General features: G+C 45.5%; 1 protein-coding gene across 2 annotated transcripts in view; it reads left to right on the top strand.

The window, feature by feature from the left end:
- The window catches only part of LOC146670884 (ornithine decarboxylase-like), a 50,824-nt gene that overhangs the window by 13,134 nt on the left and 15,414 nt on the right, over positions 1-22,276 (top strand). The window contains exon 1 of one of the 2 annotated variants that reach the window (XM_085403006.1): positions 20,034-21,665. The exons of the other annotated variant lie outside the window; for it this stretch is intronic. The gene's annotated coding sequence lies outside the window, so the exon portion shown is untranslated. Of the gene's footprint in view, positions 1-20,033; positions 21,666-22,276 lie in introns of those variants that run through there. 2 annotated transcript variants of the gene reach the window in all.

The raw sequence follows: 22,276 nt of genomic DNA, 5'->3' as shown, positions 1-22,276 counted from the left end.
GTTTGACTTTTGTTTGACAGCATGTCCTGTTGTTCCAGGCGGCAGCGTTGCGATTGCCATGGTTACAGGGTGATGCGCGCTCTGCGACTGTGTGTTTCCTGGGTGAGAGAGCACCTTTTTGTTGTTGTTGTTGTGCTAAGCTACAGAATGCTACAGGCATAGCCCTAAAAAATGTAGCCTCATGGGCAGTGTAGTCCGTGCTGCAGGGAGAATGGACTGCCATACCCGTTATGTGTCTGTGAGCACCAGGGAGGGAGGAAAAAGGAGAGTGGAAAAGTACGAGTTGTCACCGAGCAGAAACGGGAGATGGAAGCATGTAAATATAATAATAACCACTGCAGCCAAACAGAGTGCCTGACGAGCCCAGTTGTAAGTAAGCTATTAAGACTCAAGACTTTCTATGGTGAAAAATTCCATGGGAATGTGACACAGAGAAACCTGCCAAACACAGCAGGATGTGATGAAACGTATTTGTTGATTTCACAGTTCAAGTCAAGTTAATAGGAAACCTTGTCTGTGCAAGTTAACCAAGTGGAAAAGATACCTGAAATTCATTACTTATTATAATATATGAATGTCTCTCACTCTCTTCTTCTGCCTCACTGCATCAGGAAGATCCAAACCTGAGCAGTAACTCGACAAGGTGAAAGCAAAATGTGGAAAAACAGTAGTAATGTGATGAAATTATGACTATTAATTATCATGTCACATGATATGATGAGTGACAGTGGTGTAGCACAGACTCTAATGTTCAGTATGTTTCTGTTTGTTAGTTTAATTCATTTCAATTAAGTTCAACTTTCTGTATTTTCTGTATTGTCAGAGAATTCTCAGCTGTATAAATCCAAAATGAAATAAACTCAAAAACAACACTAAATTTTTGCTTCTAACACCTACGAATTGAATCCTCAAAGCTGTCCAGCTCTTACACTGCCCCAATTTAGCATTTGTTGAATTGTTCCTTCAATCCAAAAACCATGGACACTACAGTTTAGAAACCATTTTATGGAAAATACAATTTCTGGAGAATTTTGTTATTTATTTGCTAGTGACATAGAATCACTGCCATTTAATGTTTTGCCCATTTGTTTGTTTACACAGATAGTCCCATTGAGACTCAATGTCTTTTTTATAACAGAGACCTGAAACAACTGTCTGAAACAATTGCATTGTAATTCAATTCAATTCAATTTTATTTGTATAGCGCCAAATCACAACAAAACTCACCTCAAGGCGCTTTATATTGTACAGTAGATACAGAGAAAAGCCCAACAATCATATGACCCCCTATGAGCAAGCACTTTGGCGACAGTGGGAAGGAAAAACTCCCTTTTAACAGGAAGAAACCTCCGGCAGAACCAGGCTCAGGGAGGGGCGGGGCCATCTGCTGCGACCGGTTGGGGTGAGAGAAGGAAAACAGGATAAAGACATGCTGTGAAAGAGAGACAGAGGTTAATAACAGATATGATTCAATGCAGAGAGGTCTGTTAACACATAGTGAGTGAGAAAGGTGACTGGAAAGGAAAAACTCAATGCATCATGGGAATCCCCCGGCAGCCTACGTCTATTGCAGCATAACTAAGGGAGGATCCAGGGTCACCTGGTCCAGCCCTAACTATATGCTTTAGCAAAAAGGAAAGTTTTAAGCCTAATCTTGAAAGTAGAGATAGTGTCTGTCTCCCGAATCCAAACTGGAAGCTGGTTCCACAGAAGAGGGGCCTGAAAACTGAAGGCTCTGCCTCCCATTCTACTTTTAAATACTCTAGGAACAACAAGTAGGCCTGCAGAGCGAGAGCGAAGTGCTCTAATAGGGTGATATGGTACTACAAGGTCATTAAGATAAGATGGGGCCTGTAGATTGTATTGTCATTTTAATTAAAAATAATAATTGCAACAATAAAAGAAACATTGAAGGTTAGGTTAATTGAACAATCTAAATTGCCCATAGGTGTGAATGCGGGAGTGAATGTGAGTGCGACTGGTTGTCTGTCTCTGTGTGTTGGCCCTGCGACAGACTGGCGACCTGTCCAGGGAGTACCCGCCCTATGACAGCTGGGATAGGCTTCAGCGCCCCCCGCGACCCTGAAAAGGATAAGCGGAAGCGAATGGATGGATGGATAATTGCAACAATAAAAGAAACAATACTGTCCCTGATGTCCAAGCTTAGTTGAATAAACATTGGGTGCCTTGAGGGTTAAAGGAACTTTAACCATTTTTCAATGGCCAAACCACCCATCTGATCTTAACATAATAAAGCAAGCGTTTCAGTTATGAATTTTAAAAAAAACTTAACTCAGGAAGCATCACACACAAGCAGCTACTCATGGTGGAGAAAACAGCATCTGGTAATGTCCATGTTTTCTAGACTAGACATCATTTTGGACTTCAGTTAAGTTCTATTTTATTTCTATTTTATTTATGTATATCACCATTTGTGTAATCACAGTGGTTGTTCTTTAATAACAATAAGTACTCTGTTGGGATAATATGGTACTATAAAGTCACATTTCACAGAGCGAGAAAATATAAGTTAAAGTGTGACACTCTGTGATGGAGAAAGATGTAAGAAGAAAAGGAGAAGCCAATGAGAGATTATTTTCAAAGGTAAATACTGCTCATCAATGGACAATTTACAGCTTACTCATAATATCCCCAAAAGTTATTTGTTTCTGGATTATGATTTTATGAAGTGTCTGAAAAACAAATTTGAAGTAACATAATTAAGTGTTAATTACAGGTTGCATGAAAACTGGGGAGTTTAGTATGCTTACAGGCTGAAGAGGTATAGTGGCTAAGTTTACAGTAATGCACAGCAATGCTGAACTGATGGACAGTAGGCTCTTGTGTTCATGGTCAGTGTGAAGTTACAAGTGTGGAGACATCAAATTCAATTCAAAGGGCTGATGCTCTTAATGTTCAGTCAACCAAATTAGCTATAAGCTTGATGGCGTCTAGGACTTGGAACTTGGTCGTGTAGTTTGTGAAAAATCTGCTTATATTTTGTTGAATTCTGTTAACTAAATCCAGAAAGATCATTAAATCTTAGAGAAGCACAGGTCAGAGTCAGGTAGTGGTCAAGTGACCACAGACATTGGGTTTAAAAGGGAGATGAATCACCTGTTCTGCGCTCAAACATTGGTTCCTTCATGTCAGGAGCACCAAAACCTTTGCTTCCGTCAGCCACCGCTCGCCTCAGGTGCCATGAGTGTTTTACTCATTCAGCTTTGTTCATTCTTGCATCCTGGTTCACAGAGGTGGGACCAAGTCATTGTTTTGCAAGTCTCAAGTAAGTCTCAAGTCTTTATCCTCAAGTCTCAAGTCAAGTCTCAAGTAATGTCAGGCAAGTCAGAGTCGAGTCTCAAGTCACTGGTGTAAAAGTCCGAGTCAAGTCACAAGTCTGAAATTTTGAATTTCAAGTCCTTTCGAGTCTTTAAAAAAAAAACGAAAAAAGAATGTTGCAGTTATGCTAAATGTAAATATTAGACCATGTAATTTTTAAATCTGTGTTTTTCTCAACACATGACGAAATAGTGAACTTAGAAAATATACACAAATTGTGAAATTGCACCTCTTTAGAATGCAGCTCAATTAAACTTAGCTCCAAGAATAATTTTCACCGACAGTTCTGAGATAAGCTGCATGTTATTCTTGGATGCGGTTGTAGGACCGGCTTTAAAATCGCATGACAAACATATCATATACATTAAAAAAACTGCATCACCAACGTAGCCTGGACAACATTTGCTAGTTAGATGAAGTCAGCTATCTCATCTTAGCATATTTATATGCATATTTATAATCATACGGTTCTTGGAGTGAGTGCATACACTCATGAAGTTTAGTAACTTCAGGTCACTGCAACAAGCCCAGGTACAGTTTACCGCCGGATGGGTGCAGGACCTTGAAATGCACCGTGTAGAAAGTAAAGACCATCGTACGTATCATAAGTTTACCAGTCTCACAAATCGTCGTCATAAATACACATTCATTAACCGTTTATTAATAGGACCTTTGAGCTCAACGGTAATTAATTAGTAGTGGAAATAATTTCTGGTTCACATTACAGAAATGTAGCAGTGACAATAATATTGTATGCTGTAATCGTACTGGGCAATTAGTGATACAAAAAACTGTTTTATCCTGTGAATAAAAGTATATGTTTTTGTCAGTGTACCATAATAACAGAAGCGAAACGCAATATTGTGTCAGGACAATTCACTATTTATGCACAATAAACAAAGGAGCATAGCGCGACAATTTCTGTTCAGCGCCAGACTTGCTTGTAACCTAGATCACCAATTATGTTATGAAAATGACGTATTAACTACAACAGCAGACTGACCTTTGTGGAAATGCTTGGAGCAGACTAACCTGTGAGCTGGAGTGTTCTGGGACGTTATATTTGGTCTTTGAATGGCTGCAATCCAGGCCATCCGTCGCCTCTTTGTTACTTCGGAAACATGGCTCGAACAATTTCTCTTCAACGACGTAATCCGATAACAACCGATCTCTTTACCCGTCGGCTTCCCGTGGCTGTCATGCGACCGGCTATTGCAGTTAATAATACAACGGCTTCTTGACATTTTTGTGTTTCTTTTTATCGCTGTGTGACTGATTTCAATTGAAAGCCTGCGTGCGCTAGTACCTCTTGCCATGAGTTCCCAGAATCCTTTGCGGTTTTACCCCTGAATGACGTCACATTTTCAATCTCTATATAATATGCATGTTAAATTTTATATTTGGGGTAAAATATCAAGTCTTTTCAAGTAAACCGGTTCAAGTCCAATTCAAGTCCCAGGTCATTGGTGTAAAAGTCCAAGTCAAGTCACAAGTCTTTGAACATTTTTTCAAGTCAAGTCTAAAGTCATAAAATTAATGACTCGAGTCTGACTCGAGTCCAAGTCATGTGACTCGAGTGCACACCTCTGCTGGTTCAGCCTGTGGACCAGTCGTAACACCGGTTGCAAAGCCGCGGTCAGCGCACCAGGTGTTACTAAAGTAAGTATGTGCCTCTTCCAACCCATCACTAGCCTTTGCCGCATTTTGGTCTAGCCAGCACGCTACATGGGCACGTCGATTTATTAAGAATAATCAGTGTGTGTTTCCCTGATCGTGGCAGTCAGCTGATCAAAACTTGCTTACAAATTAAAATCTAACTCTCACAATAGAAATTATTATGTGACTTATTTCTAATTGTCAGGGGGCGACCGTAGCTCTGGGGGTTGGGAAGCGTATCTGTAACCGGAAGGTTGCCGGTTCGATCCCCGGGCTCTCTGTCCTGGTCGTTGTGTCCTTGGGCAAGACACTTTACCCTACCGCCTACTGGTGTTGGCCAGAAGGGCCGATGGCGCGATATGGCAGCCTGGCTTCTGTCAGTCTGCCCCAGGGCATCTGTGGCTACACTTGTAGCTTGCCTCCACCAGTGTGTGAATGCGAGAGTGAATGAATAGTGGCATTGTAAAGCGCTTTGGGTGCCTTGAAAAGCGCTATATAAATCCAATCCATTAATTGATTCTTTTCTCCATGCTGTACTACTACTGCTGATCTTAGTGTTCTGCCACCATTACTCTGGGTAATAATTAAATAGATGTGTTCATGAGGTCATACATATAAATGTATTCATGCAGTTACACAGGCAAAAAGTCTCTAGTAATGCAAATTATTACTTTTTTTTAGAGAGTAAAAGCTTATGTTTAGGTTAGCGTAAGGGTCTCCACTAACCTAAACCTCAATTTATAGGCAATAAGGGACCTACAAGTTAACCCTTGTGTTGTCCACGGGTCATTTTTGTCCTCTAAAGAAATCTTTTGCTATCAAAAATGTATTTGTTATTCATCAAATGGGCTGAAAATAACAGAAGTTATTCATTACTACACTATGAATGATTGGAATAAGTTTCAAGTAATTTGATTTATTTATGTGGTTTTTATTGAATTTTATAACGTTGGTGGTCCTCGTGGACAAAAATGACCCCAAAGTACAAAGTGTTGCAAAGAGCCGTATTTTCACACCATACTGTTTTCAAACATCTTTGATCTTGGATCACTGATGTGTGGGGTCAAGCACTGGTCATAACAACCACAACAGGCAGCACAATGAGGAGGCAGGTGCTCTATATTCAATGAAATTTTATTTATACAGCGCCAAATCACAACAACAGCCGCATCAAAGTGTTTCGTATTGTAAGGTCGACTCTACAATAATACATACACAGAAAGTATCCTCAAAAGCCTCCATAGCACTGGAGATTTGCATACTTTGATGAGCATACTTTTTTTTACCATGTTGTGCAAAGCAATGACCAGTAGGACAAAGCACATATTGTCCTCTAGTATAATGAGGAGGGAGAATCAATGTTCAGGAAGATCCAGGGTTAGAAGATATAGAAAATATTGTCAATATTTAGAGCACATGCTACCCTTTCTCTGAAAAAGCACATCAGCCACCTGCAGAAGTGGAAGAAGGCTATGAAGTGAAGAAAAGTGATGAAGAATCTGAACTATGTTCAAGTAGGTTCTCAGGCATCCAGGACATGGTAGTCTGAGGAGCTTGGAGAGAAAGTGACTGGGCTTCTTGAAGTTTCTTGAATTTTCAGAATGTGAAACTGAAATAGAAGATGTGTCAGAGGACTACACATCATCCATTTCAATTATGATGAAGACAAAGAATCAAGCAGGAAAGAGGAATCAGCTGAGACAGAGGAATATTTGCAGTAACGTGAGGAAACACTGATCTGGTCTTCTAACCTTCCCAGTGACAGACGATGCATGACTCTCTCATGTGCCTCAGAGAAAGATGATCTACCACAGTCCAAGCACATGTGCCAGGTCCCATACTCCTTCAGTGGCTTTTCTACTCGAGTACTGAAAGCATTATACACAGTGTATTCTGCTTGTATTCTGCTTTTTAACATTCACATGCCAATGGATGCATCAGAGACCAAGTTGGGGTTCAGTAACTTGCCCAAGGACACCTTGGTAAGAACTCCAGACTAGAGCACACAGAGATTGAACCAACAACCATCCAATTAGCAGATGACCTGCTCTACAGCCAACTCAATGATGAACAAGGAGGGACAACAAGAGAGGAAGAAAAATGGACCGAATGCAGCTGTAGGCATATGTGGGTGTGTTGATTCTTACTGCCGTGCATCCAGTAGAGTCGCTACGGCCAGTTTATGACATCCTGAGTCTGGTAGAGAAGTTTTCATGCTGACACAAGATTAATCATAGAAGCACAAAAAGGACATAATTTCTTGATAAAGACACAATAGATGATTGTCGTTCATGACACAAACGTGCTCCCATTTGAGGTGTATGATGTGTGTTGGTGTTGACTTGACTTGAAACACAAGTGGGTGTTCCTCCTGCTGTGATGTAAGATCCTGATGTGACTGTATGAGCACCAAGTCCCCTTCAGAGGACTCTGTCCCCTCCAACAGAACATCCAAGTAAACCAGGGAACTTTGAGACAAAAACATGGGCAGCATGTGATGCAGGTCCAGCTGTACATGGAACATGCTCGTGTGCGATGGCAAACCGTCTGTCCTGCAGTCAGGACACGAGTTGTCCCTAACATTGCAGGTTTCCAAAAGAAAACAATCACCTGTAACAGCTTGTTTACTGTATATGCCCCTTGGCCTGCAACTGCAGAAAGAATGCTGTCCATGATGGGACCAGTGCAGAGGAATAAACCTGAGCTTCCTCCTGCACTTGGGTCAAATATGGACACGCCTTTGTCCTCATGAAAGTTTGCCTTCACTCAGACTCATGCCCTCCTACCATGCCAAAATATAGAAAACTGTCAGGCAATGAGTTGGAATAAAGTTGAATAAAACCTTGAAACACAGAGATGGATGATATTTTATACTTGTTGCTTCAAAGCAAACGGGGTCATTTTTGAGCCCTGAGGACCACAGGTGTGATTATGTGCTGCCATTTAAAATTTATAAATGGTTCAAAAAAAGAATTCTCACTAAAGTTCAACATACAGCACTCTGTATGTTGAACTTTAGTGAGAATTCTTTTTTTAATTTTTTTTTTTTAATTTTTTTTAAATATTTAATTTAATTAAATATTTAATTTTCTTGTTTTATTTTCGCTAAAAAACAGGGTGTATTTTTTGTAAACAAGGTCTGCTGGCCCTAAAATGTAAAATGTTGAGTAAATTTTGTGTTAATGTGTTGGTCTTAAGTAAAACTAAGGTGTAACACTGAATTGATTGACAATTTATACTTTTTACTTTAAAAAAACAGTCAAATGAAGTGGGGACATTTTTGACCCCTGAGGACCACCAGTGTGATTATTTGCTGCCATTAAAAATTTTCAAACGCTTGAAAAAGAACTTTCTCACTAAAGTTCAACATACAGCACTCTCTAGTTATTCAGATAGTCAAAATTATCTAAACAATTAAATATTTAATTTTCTCAATTTGTTTTCGCTAAAAAAACAGGGTTTATTTTTTGTAAAGAAGGTCTGGTGGCCCTAAAATGTAAAATGTTGAGTAAATTTTGTGTTAATGTGTTGGTCTTAAGTAAAACTAAGGTGTAACACTGAATTGATTGACAATTTATACTTTTTACTTTAAAAAACAGTCAAATGAAGTGGGGACATTTTTGACCCCTGAGGACCACCAGTGTGATTATTTGCTGCCATTAAAAATTTTTAAATGGTTCAAAAAAAAAATTCTCACTAAAGTTCAACATACAGCACTCTCTAGTTATTCAGATAGTCAAAATTATCTAAACAATTAAATATTTAATTTTCTTTTTTTATTTTCGCTAAAAAACAGGGTTTATTTTTTGTAAAGAAGGTCTGGTGGCCCTAAAATGTAAAATGTTGAGTAAATTTTGTGTTAATGTGTTGGTCTTAAGTAAAACTAAGGTGTAACACTGAATTGATTGACAATTTATACTTTATACTTTAAAAAACAGTCAAATGAAGTGGGGACACTTTTGACCCCTGATGGCTCACATTGTATGCAAATCGGGAGGACATCACAAGGTTAATAAAAGAATCCAAGTTAAAATGAGTTAAAGTTCAACATTATTTGTGTGAACATTAATGAACTGTTAAAGTCAAATTTACGTAAAAAAGTGGGTGGGGAAATGCCTCTAACAAAACCAGCCGATCAAGCCGTTGTTTTGAACTTCTGGAAGTTCTCTGCAAGATCTTCACACTGGAGAACATGGACACTACAAAGGAAGGTAAGCCAAAAACTTTATGATCTGATGTGTGAACATGAACATTGGTGTTTGTCTGTGTAGATTCTCTGTCATCCAGATCATGGTAGTCTAAAGAGCTTGGAAAGAAGGTGACTGGAGTTTCTTTAAGATGTTTCACCTAACGCAGCGGTCCCCAACCTTTTTTGCGCCACGGACCGGTTTATGCCCGACAATATTTTCATGGACCAGCCTTTAAGGTGTCGCGGATAAAAACAACTAAATAAAACTAGTACCGGTACCGAAAAAAGAAAATTTATTCATAACACATGTGAAAAGACCCAAGAAAACAGAGTAAACGATAAAAACGATAACAAAATAACACTGAAAACCAATAAAAAACCCTGAAAACTATACATTTCACACCTGAGCCTCAACTCTCGCGGCCCGGTACCAAACGACTCACGGACCGGCACCGGTCCGAGGCCCGGGGGTTGGGGACCGCTGACCTAAAGGTAGGAAAGGAGGTCGGAGAACAGAAAATACTGTCATCCATTATGTATGTAGCAGGTTAAGATAGTAAGATGGCGCTGGAGTGACGTCAGCCTTTCCAAGTAACTCTGCAACACCGTACTTGTTTCTTAACTTTTAACTGTTTTAGACTAGTCTTTCAAACTTTTTTTTTTTTACCTTCCTTTAGTCACTTTACTTTCTACCTCTTAGATATACAGTAGTATGGATAACGCACTTTTTAAAACTTCTGGAACCAGCTCCTTCATCTACTCAAGAGCGGAGCTGCTGGCACTTAACACAAAGTAGTTCGATTCGTGAACGAATCGTTCAATACTCGAGAATCACTTTACTGACTTGTGAATCATGATTCACAAGCCCAACTGACTCACTGACTCATCCCTGTTGCTGTTAGCAAACTAATTCCATTAGTAGAAATATATCTAGCTTATAATTAAAATTGTGGGGGGGGGGGAAACAACAGCCAGTTTCTTAACAAAAGCATTTCTGCTCTGAACTGGAAGAAAAACCCCTGAGTAGAAGCTCACATCAAGAAAATAGCTCCTCGGTTCACAGTAGCATCACTCTGCTAACATGCTAACAGCACATTTGAGCTACTCACCCCCTCCCTTCCTGTGCTGAATCGTAAGCGTAAGCGAATCACTGGCTGTATCCCAATTCAGGATTTGCAGCCTTAAAGTACGCATTTCAAGGCCGATTACGTCACAGCGGCGCGCCGAAGGCTGTCCCAATTCAAAGGCTGCTCGAAATGCGGCCCTGAAATGTGTCCTTCATTTCCCTGAATTTTAAGGCTGTGGCAGTGTAGACTTCGTGGCCCAACATATCCCAGAATGCATAGTGCGGCGGTGGGTGTGGATAATTCTGCCGAAAAAAAACGGCGGACGAGGGGCGACCGAAGAGTAACTTAGTAAACTAAGTGCTGAATATTATGTCACTTATTTATGTGCAAATGTTTAATAACGCAGAACATTAAAACATTACTGTTGGCCACATGTCGGCAAAGTTATGTGACATTAGTTACGTTTGTACTAACTTGGTTTTAAAGCCTTTACTTTAAAATATACGCCGTTCAATAGCTGAGCTTAATCCTACAGAGAATGATCAAAGCTCATGTAGAAAGAAACAAACAAATGAACAAAAGATTTTCTCCTTCATTTATGTTAAACAAAGCTGTATGACACGTTTCCAGCTGTTAGTATCATGGTTGATAGGCAACCTGGGCAGCGCAACGGAGGCTAGACCATCCCATTTCACAAGCCTCGCACTTCCGGCCTTAGCGGTCTTTAAGTACGCGGCCCTTGAGGATCGTTGAGGCTGCGTACTTTAAGGCTGCAGACCCTGAATTGGGATACAGCCACTCACTCACTCACTCACCCCCTCCCTCCTGGCGAACAGCTTCCTCTTCTTCTTGGTTGGCAACCAATGTTAAGGCGCATTACCGCTGCCTGCCTCACAGCTCAGTGGACATTTAGATGAGAAAATATATATTTGACACATTTAAGGAAAATACTAATAAAATACAAATAAACACAATAAATGTTTATTAAGCAATTTTGATAGGAACTTGCTTAATTTTAGAAATGTTTTTGCTCTTTTTTGCTCTATAAAATAGTTTTTTTTAAGAATCATTCATCTTAGCAGTAGTATTTACATGAAAAGAGAAACAAATTTGAGTGAAAATGTACATTTTTTGCACTCTCTGGTCAACTGACTCAGTGAATCAAATGACTCAAAAAACCCGATTCACTTTGGTGAGTGACTCATTAAAACTCGATTCAGTAAAAAGAATCAAATTTACCATCACTAATTGACACTAGCAGTAAATTAAGTGAATAACTCTGTAATTGGCTTATATTCTTCTGGTTTTCTCTTTCAGAAGTGTCAGGCTTGACACATTGAACAAGTAGTCCAGCAGCCAATCTCAAGTGTCAGACTCAGTACCTTTTCTCTCTTTTTTTGTATTTTATTTATTAGCTTACTTTGTTAAGTAGTTGTTAAATAGTGTCGGCTCTATTTCTGCAACACATTGTGCGTTCAGCATATCCACGTTTATGTGCAAGCTTGGGAACCTCCAAGCCATACTACATAATCAGTTGACTTTTCAAGAGAAAAAGAGCAAATACACACCTACAACAAACAAGCATTAAAATGAGACTTTCTTTACACAAAAAACACTACCAGTTACAGCAAGTTAGGGCCCCATGCTTAGTGTGTCACCTGGTGAGGTACACATGACTAATGCTGCATCACCATCAGTGGTAGCCATCTGAGAGAAATATTTATAAACAGACATGGTGAATTGTACCACTACATGCAGATCATGACCATTTATGATGATCAGAAGTGAAAACATAAGTACAAGTAGACGTATACAAACACTTGGGTAGGACTGCTTGGTATAAATGCACTGGGTACCTCAAACAGCAACGCCTTCCTAAACCTAACGCAAGCATCTAATGAAAGTAAAACTATGCACTGAATGAATCTAGATTCAAAATGTGGCATCAAAGTTCAGTCTCATGATTTATGCTCCCCCACCAGCTTGTTGATAGCCACATTTAAAGCTACTATAAGAAATATAATTTGTACTTTTGAACAGCAATCTAGATCTATTGTGGACTTCCGAGTACAAACTTTTCTGTGTTGATTTTTGCTGGACTGGTCTTTGATAATAATCATCTGAATTTACAGCAAACACGAAGTGTCTTCATAGACTGAATGAAGAACCTGTTGTGTGTAATGAGAGCTTTATTGTTGTGTGACATAAGCTCCACAGTGATTGTCTATCTCTGTAGAGATACTAACAGAACAAACTTAACATATGAATTGTTTGGTGTATTAACAGAAATGGGAAGAAAGAGCATTTTGTGTGTGTGCATGTCATTTACTGAAGTCGCATATGCCAGGGGCCTCTAACCAAATATTGATAGAAAGACTAATATTACTTGTGGTTCCTGGGAAATTTAAAAGTAAAACGGCAGGCAGAGCCTTCATCTTCCAGGCCCATCTTCCATGGAACCAACTCCCAGTTTGGATTCAAGAGACAGACTCTATCTCTATTTTTGAGATTAGGCTTAAAATATTTCTAAAGGTTATAGTTAGCTGGACCCTCCCTTAATTACACTGCAATAGGCTAGGAAGCTATGCTGCTTGAGGTGACTGTTGTTGTGATTTGGCACAAATAAAACTAAACTGAATTCAAAATTCAAAACATCATCCAGTGCCTAATGAGCTGACTTCAACAGCTATTCTTTGTATTGCAGGCTGCAGGGCAGGCACTGTATCCAATAACCAAACAGTTAGAGTTTGGTTTAGATGACTGGGAAAACATCTACGCCAAACAAAGTCAAATGCAGCAAGCTTGTAAAACAGAGACGTTATTAGAGGGTGCAAAGAGAAGTAACCAGCATTTAGACAGAAAATGTCTCTCATGATGTCAGCAGGTACTTTTGACTGATTCAGTCTTTTATTGTGTATTATTTACATGGATAGCATATGATTTATGATTAGCATAATACCGTGTTTTAGCATCATCGATCAGCTGATAAAGCACTAGGTTACTTTTCACATACAGTATACAAGCACTCCTTTCCCATCAGCACTGCTTTGGTGGAGAAGACATGTGACCAATGTGTAAAATTTTGATTTTATTCACAGCAGAACACAGGAAACATGTTGAATGTTTAAACTGAGAAAATCTGTTTATCCAGCACATCCCACAGATAACTGGGTTGAGTCAACACCTCAATCTCATTGCTGTGCTCCTCAAACCATTCCTGAAGCATTGTGTATTCTGACACCTTTCTATCAGAACCAGCATTATCTTTTTCACCAGCAGCTCGTCTGTTGGATCAGACCACACGGTGCCACTCAAGCCTCGGCCACTCATCACCCTGTCCCTGGTTTACCACTGTTCTTTCCTTGGACCACTTTTCATAGATACTGACCACCGCAGACCGGGAACACCGCACCAGAGGTACAGATTTAGAGATGATCTGACCATTCCAATTTGACCATAATTGAACAAACTCACTCAAATCCTCATGCTTGCCCATTTTTCCCCGCTTCTAACACATTGAGGATAAAATCTTCAGTTGCTCCGCAGTGTGAGATAGTATGACTCAGTTTGAACACTGTTTCTGTGTTCTGTTGTGAATAAACATGGTTTTATGAGAATCATAAATATCTTTACATTGTTTTATTTACATAATACACAGAGTGATGAAGCTATTCTGGCAGATCTTGCAGTGTTAGTGATTCATGAGTCAATCAATTGTCAATAAAGTCAATAAACTCAAATGTACGGTTACGTTGTAACCTTGGTTCTCTTAGTGAGAGACTATCTCTCCACACCGTTACATATTCCATATGTACGGGGTAACTCTGTAAGACACCCCGCGAGGAGACAGTGCAACCGAACCGCCGAGAGTGAAGACCAAAGAACTATATACAAATACACATATGTACACAGTCCGCAAGGTGCAAGACTGGCCTGAGCTGGTCCCGCGCAGGAACCGCAACAATCGGCCGCTCCCAGGCAGCCAGCAGGAGCTTGGCAGGCCGGGGCAAGGCTACTGCCGAAAGGCACCCAGCACCCGGTCCCCGAAGGATGGGCTGGAAGCCACATTCAAGCGGTAGAACCGCGTGAAGGTGGAGGCCGAGGACCACGTCGCTGCCTCACAGACAGAGGAGAGGGAGGCGCCTCTCCACAAAGCCCAGGAAGTGGCCACACTACGCGTAGAGTGGGCCTGAACGCCCAAGGGGAGAGGGACACCGGCCGAGGCATAAGCCTGGCGGATGGCCTCCACGACCCAGCGGGACAACCGGGGCTTGGACAGGGGCCTGCCAAGCAACCCAGGATGGAACGAGACGAACACCTGGTCCGTGGAACAAAATGGCCGAGTACGAGCAATGTACAGCGCCAGTGCACGAATGGGGCACAGGGCCCGGAGACGCTGCGCCGCCTCCTGATCCAGACCGCCAGTGGGGGCTGACCGCAACTCAACCGACTGGGAGAGGTGAAAATCGGAGAGGGACTTCGGCAGGAAGGCGGGGTTAGGCCGAAGGACCACCCCTTGACCGTCCGGTAGCCATCTGCAACAGTCACGATGGACCGACAGGGCCTGCAGCTCGCCGATTCGTCTAGCAGACGTAATAGCGAGGAGAAAAGCGGTCTTGAGCGACAGCCACTTCAACCCCGCTTCGTGCAGAGGTTCGAAGGGAGGGTGCGCAAGGGCACCAAGGACCAGGTCCAGATCCCAAGGGGGGACCGCGGAATCGGGAAATCAAGACGGCATCGGCGTCACTAATGTCTGAGCGACCGAGGCGAACAGCCTTAATGGCAGCCACCAGGCCACGCAATGTGGCGGCAGCCCTGCCAGCCTCCAGCTGGGACTGCAGGAAGCTCAGGATGACGTCCACCGTCGTGCCATGGGGGTCCTGCCCGCGGGCCGCGCACCAGGCGGCGAACAGTCCCCAGCGGTAGCAGTAAGCAGCCCTGGTGGAAGGCGCCCGAGACTCCTGCATGGTGTCAATGACCGAGGCAGGGAGGCCTAAGGCGCCGAGCCCCTCCCTCTCAGGGGCCAGGCAGTCAGCCGCAGCCCTGCCGGGAAAGGATGGAACAGAGCCCCCTCGGCCTGCGACAGGAGGTCCCTCCGAATCGGGAGCGGCCAGGGCACGCCGTCCAGGAGGGGTGGAATGGCCGAAAACTAGGGCATGTGAGGCCATAGCGGGGCCACCAGAATGAGCCGCATCTCCTCGGTCTGAACTCGACAGAGGACCGAGTGAAGGAGGGAGAAGGGGGGGAAGGCGTACAGGAGGACCCGGGGCCAGGGGTGTGCCAGGGCATCCCAGCCCAGGGGGGGATCGTCGGCCTTCAGGGAAAAGAACAGGGGGCAGTGGGTCAAAGTTCTTGAGGCAAAGAGGTCGACCGCTGCCCTGCCACACCGGCGCCAAATCCCGACCACCACCTGCGGGTGGAGTCGCCACTTCCCAGGGCACGGGCCCCCCCTGGACAGCATGTCCGCTGCCGTGTTCAGGGGTCCAGGCACGTGGACCACCCAGAGGGAGAGAAACCTGGGGTGGGCCCACAACCACAGTCTGGTGGCCATGTTGCAGAGGGGAGGAGAGCCCAACCCACCCTGGCGGTTGATATAGGCAGCCGCCACGGTGCTGTCCGTCCGGACAATAACATGAAACCCCCGCAGCCGAGGCGAAAAAAGCTGAAGTGCCAGGAACGCGGCTCGCAACTCCAGGACATTGATGTGTTGGGACAACCATGGGCCCGACCAGCGGCCGCTGACCCCGCAACCCTCGTGGACCGCCCCCCAGCCGACTGGGGAGGCGTCTGAGAAGACCACGAGCCGGCGAGTCACAGGACCCATCGCCTGACCCTGTCGAAGATTGACAGGGTCCCTCCACCACCGCAGGGCCCGGTGGAAACCAGCACGGTGGACAGGTGTGACCGCTGCGGGCAGAGGCCGAGAGACAGCAGGCAACGCTGAACCGGTCTCATGTGCAGGAGAGCCAATGGGACCACCTGCACTGTAGCAGCCATCAGGCCCATGAGGCGGAGACACAGTCCCCAGCGCACCCGAGAGTGGAGGCTGAAGGAGGCCAGGCACGCCCTGAGGACCCTCCGGCGATCTGCCGTCAGGGAGACCAAGGCCTTGACGGAGTCCAGGGACATGCCCAGAAAGGTGGTGGTTTGGGACGGCTCCAACCTGGACTTCTTGAGATTCAGGCGGAGTCCCAGAGCCTGAATGTGCGAGACCAACAGGGCAACATGGCTGCGACACTACTCTTCCGAGGAAGCGCAGATAAGCCAGTCGTCCAAATAATTGAGAACCCTGACACCCCGCAACCTCATAGGAGCAAGGGCGGCATCCATGCACCTGGTAAAGGTATGGGGCGCCAGGGAAATGCCAAAGGGGAGGACGCGGAACTCGAAGATCCGCCCCTCAAACCCAAACCTGAGGAACCGCCAGTGACCCTGCCAGATAGGGATCTGGAAGTAGGCGTCCTTCAGGTCGATGGTGGCAAACCAGTCCCCCGCAGTGATGGCCTGACGCACCCTGGGGACCGTGGGCATCTTGCACTTCAGGGGCCGGAGATAGCGATTGAGGCCCCTGAGGTCCAGAATGGGACGGAGACCCCCATCCCGCTTCGGGACCAAAAAGTAACGGGAGAAGAACCCCACCCGGCGGTCCCTGGCGTCCACCTCCTGTATGGTGCCCTTCGATAGAAGGGACCCCAGTTCCTTCCTCCCAAGGGTCTGCCCCCAGGGCCGACCAGGCAACCCTACGCTGTTCTGTAGCCAGGGAGGCGGGCAGGACGGCCTGGCCCGGGGAAACGTCAGGAAGGAGGGGGGCGGCCAGAGGACGACTGGCCCTTGGCACCCCGGCCCCCTCTCCGAGCCTGAGCGCGGCTGCCGCACCTACGAAAGGCCTCCAGCTGGGTCCGGAGATCTTCAGGACCCCAAGTAGGAGCAGCAGGGGCAGGCGACACAGAAGCACGAGCCCGCCCCACCCTGACCGGACGCTTGCGTAAGCCCCGCGACATCTCCTGCGTAGCACGGCGAGTCTCCGTAGCCTGCTGGAGGAGCAGAGCCGCACCGGGGCCAAACATGGCCGCAGGGTCGACCGTGAGCCTCATGAGGCAATCCTGGTCATCCGAACGGAGCCGGGACTGAGACAGCCAGAGATGGCGACGCGCCACCCAAAAAGCAGCCAAGGAAGAGCCCGTGGCAATAGCCTGATGTTTCATGAGTGAGGCTAGGAGAGAGGACGTGGACAGCAACTCACTCACGCCCTCCAGATTGCCCGAGGTAGCCTGCAATCGACGGGCCAAATGCCGCAGATGAAGCGATAATATGGCCGACGAATTAGACAGGCAGGCTTGGGTCGCCATAGACCTATGCAGCCGAGCCAAGAGGCCGTCCATGGTTTTCACATCCCTATTAGCACTTACATCACCACGGACTGCCATTTGGCTTTTTCTACCTTTAAAACCCGGAGAGCAGCCAAATGGCTTTTAGCTAAGCTTTAGCTTCAGGCAAGTGGAAGCTAAATTGGCTAGTCATTCATATGTATATTAGGTTGTTAGCTGGGAATTCTGGAGGGAGGGGAGTGGGGGTGTGTGGATGAGGGGGTGGGGGAGCTGCTAAAAGCTGTGAACTTCCTTTTGTGTTTCATCTTGATGCATTCTCAATCATCCAGGGAAATAAATCTCCAAAAGTCACCAACTTGGAGTGTTTCAGTTTGCCGTCTTAGGGAGAAATCAACACACATGGGTGTAGGTCCTTTGTTGCTGAGATTTATTGATAAAAACAGTACAAAAAACCAACCATTTGTACACATATTTACAAATAATAATAAAAAGTGAGTGAGTACATTTCAACATTATACCAGTGGTCTGATTGATGCCACAATGGAGCAAATCAAGCAAAGACTGATAAGTTCGCTGCAATTTCCAGTGTGTGGGGATCATTGGTCACCAACTGCATCACGTGCTACAACCCTGGTCTACATATCACCGTTGATGAACAGCTTTTCCCATCAAAGACTCGGTGCTGTTTCCTGCAGTATATTGCAAGTAAACCTGACAAGTTTGGGATCAAGTTTTGGGTGGCTTGCGACCTAAAATCCAAGTACATTTGCAATGTCTTCCCATATCTTGGCAAGGACCCCAATCGTCCCACTGGGGAGAGACTTTCTGAAAATGTAGTAATGAGGCTGATGGAACCATTCCTAGACAAGGGCAGAAATGTTACCACGGACAATTTTTTCACATCGCTTTCACTTGCGCAAAAACTTCTTAGACTGAAAACCACCATCCTCGGCACAGTCAACAAGATTCGCAGGGAAATTCCTCAATCCACTAGTGGATTGGCTAGTCATTCATATGTAAATGTGGTGGAGCTTGCAAGAGAGTTGGCTCACTCTCATGTAGCTGAGAAGAAGGCAAGAAAAGAACAGTTGCTTCGGACGCTTCGGACGCTTGAGAGACTTCCAACTGCCCTCCAAGGTGCTCAGGAACTTTTACTCGTGCACCATAGAGAGCATCCTGGCGGGAAACATCTTAACCTGGTTCGGAAACAGCACCATGCAGGACAGACGAGCTCTACAGAGGGTTGTGCGGTCAGCTGAGCGCACCATCCGCTCCGAGCTCCCTGACCTGCACTCAATCTACAGCAGGCGGTGCTGGACCAAGGCCAGGAAGATCGTGAAGGACCTCAGCCATCCCAACAATGGACTGTTCTCTCTGTTGAGGTCAGGAAAGCGATTCCGCTCCCTGAAGACCAACACAGAGAGACTGAGGAGGAGCTTCTTCCCGCAGGCGATACGGTCTCTCAATCACACCACCACACAGTACTGACCCACACATATGGTTCTTACACACACACTGGACTTTCTGGACATTGTTTTTGCACAACACTGGTCACTATATTCTTCATTTCCAGTTAATACTTGTACAGCTGCTGTTATTGTGTATATATTTATTTATATTTAGATTTCTTCATACATTCTTATATAGTTCTATATTGTGTATTGTGTATTTTGTTGTACAGTTATTTTCAACTTTAATTTATATATTTTATCTTATTCTTCCCAGTTAAATTTACCCTTCATTCTAATTTGTGTTGTACAGTTATTTCATTTTTAACCTTAATTTATATTTTATTCCTTCCTAGTTAAATTTACCCTTTTTAATTTTGCATATTTATTTCCTATCTTATTCATAGCCTTTCCTTTTTTGTTTTCTTTAGGTCACGAGTAGTTGTCCAAGCATTTCACTACATATCGTACTGTGTATGACTGTGTACGTGACAAATAAAATTTGAATTTGATTTGATTTGGACACAACCCTCCACACCTAGTCCTGGAAAAAGAGCCATGTGTCAGGTCAAACACAAATGCAAGAACAATCATGCCACTGTGCGATGTGTTCACTGCTACAGATACACATGTGGTAAATGCAGACTACAGATACCATGGCAGTGCCAGGATTGTGAGTGATTGCTGAAAATGTTGAAATGTACTCACTCACTTTTTATTATTATTTGTAAATATGTGTACAAATGGTTGGTTTTTTGTACTGTTTTTATCAATAAATCTCAGCAACAAAGGACCTACACCCATGTGTGTTGATTTCTCCCTAAGACGGCAAACTGAAACACTCCAAGTTGGTGACTTTTGGAGATTTATTTCCCTGGATGATTGAGAATGCATCAAGATGAAACACAAAAGGAAGTTCACAGCTTTTAGCAGCTCCCCCACCCCCTCATCCACACACCCCCACTCCCCTCCCTCCAGAATTCCCAGCTAACAACCTAATTTACATATGAATGACTAGCCAATTTAGCTTCCACTTGGCTGAAGCTAAAGCCTAGCTAAAAGCCTACCAGCCATTTGGCTGGTGGTGGGTTTTAAAGGTAGAAAGGTAGAAGCCTGGGACTCCTAGTGTTAGGGCACGCCGCCCGCCCCAGGAGGGAGCCCGAAGGGGCAACCAGGGGGGCCAGGGACGGATCAACCGGGTGAAGGGACCCACAGGCAATGCGCTCCCGGCCATGCATGGCCGAAAAGCGCTTACAGGCAAGGGACCAACGGTGCAGGGCCGCTGGGGCCTCAAACTGTGTGCACACCAGGTCCTGAAAATCAGGCAGCAGTGGCACCTGAGATAAGGAGCGCTGAGGCCGTGAAGCGTCATCAAACCGAGAAGGCGCCGAGACCGGCACCTCAGGGAGGGACAGCTCAAGCGCCCGGCACGCCCTCTCCAAAAGCTGAAAGAAACTCAACTGGCCAGACTCCGTGCCAGGGGAACCAGCAGGGGGCACCTCGGGAGACAGGGGGGAGGCATCGGAGGAGAGGACGGAGGCCTGGTCAACGTCCGCCTCCCCATAGTCCACATTCAATGGCACAGGCCCAGGGGCGGAGTCACAGGAGGGAAAGGCATGGGAGGGGCCCGCAGGTCGACAAACGAGGAAGGGGACCCGGCCCATGGAGCTGCGGGACCAGAGTCTACGTCAGCAGCAGCTATCTTCCGCACCTGCGCCTGAGAGGCCTGAGATGAGGGAGGTGCGGGTCGCTTGACAGAAAAATACCAAGCACGAGCGTCCCTAGTCCGTTCGGGCAGAATAAAACAATTCATGCACGAGGCAGGGGCTTCCCTAGCCAGCAAAGCATGCTCAGGACCCAGACACAGCACACAGTGCTCGTGCCCATCCTCCAAAGGCATAGGAATGCCACACTCAAGGCAAGTCGGGGAGGCGTGGCCCGCCATACAGCGTGGCTAGCAAGGGGCGGGGCCACACACCAACGGGGAAGTGCCGCCCTAGCCTGAAACCCAAACCCACTGTTAATTCCCGCAGGGCAGGCAAGCGATCTTCCTTACACACCTCACCGTCAGGGAAGAGTGGGACACAGCCTCTGCTGGCGGCGTTTATGCACACAGCCGCAGCAGAGCCGAGCGAGCAGGCGATGGCGTAACAGCAACGCCGAGCCGCGTGACCCCTATGTAGCGTGCCACAGCAGTTAGCCGATAGCAACACTGAAGCTGTTTACTTCCCGTGACTGTTTACCCCTATGTGTTATGCTGTCACAGCAGCCTAGCCGACGGCACACGCTAGCGATGCAAAGCAGTGTCCCCACCGGGATCAAGCAACACAGCAGCCCAGCTGACAGTAGTCACACAGCAAGCCGACGCCGCGAGCCGCCGTGTAGCCCACAGGCTAAGCTACCCAGCGCCCAGGCGACAGCACCCGCTCCGAGTGCCGAGCCTCCCCGCAAGAGAGGCCAAGGAGAGCGGGCCGCAGCAAGCCGACAGCCGGACCAACAGGCCGGGGACACCAGGGGAATACCGGGGACACCAGGGGAATACCGGGGCTACCAGGGGACCTAGAAGGGAGAAATACATCGCCCACGGAGGATGCCGAAGCACGCTCCAAGAGACGCGCACACACACAGCACTCTCAAGGTAAGCACTCCTTCGCACACACACACAACAAGTGGAGATCAACGATCACCGGTGTCACGTCTGCACAGCTGTTTTATACGTAGCTGTGGGGCGTAGCCGGGCGTGCCGGAGTGTCTTAAAGAAATATCCACACGCCACGACCGGGGGGGGTCGTACCCCGTACATATGGAATATGTAACGGTGTGGAGAGATAGTCTCGATATGCTAGAGAACAACACTGGTCAGCACAGTCACATCACAGCATGGTTGTGCATGTCATCTACCAGAGCTCTGTGCGTTCTGCATCATCTGATTCTAGGACTACAGTCTTCTCTGATGCTGTGCCTGAAATCTGCCAGAGCCACTCTTTCAGTTTGGGGTTTACAGCTCCTAATTTTCCTATTAACACTGGGATCATATTAGACTAAGGAAACACATTGAATTAAAAAAAAAAAAAAAGAACTTGATAAAGAGATGAACAATGAAAAAAACAGAAGGTCTGTTTAGACAGAAAAGTTTTTAACTGCAGCTAAACAGAGGAGGTTCTGTTCCTGAACACTAGGGCCACACACTGCAGGCCTCGGTCCTCTCAGTTTTCTGAGTAAAGACAGCGAGCAGCAGTGTATTTAACA

This window comes from Rhamphochromis longiceps, linkage group LG4 (assembly GCF_057381845.1).
Source record: "Rhamphochromis longiceps isolate RC_006_pf linkage group LG4, R_longiceps_female_GT1.1, whole genome shotgun sequence".
Lineage (NCBI taxonomy): Eukaryota > Metazoa > Chordata > Actinopteri > Cichliformes > Cichlidae > Rhamphochromis > Rhamphochromis longiceps.
This window is presented reverse-complemented; position numbering and strand designations above follow the sequence as displayed.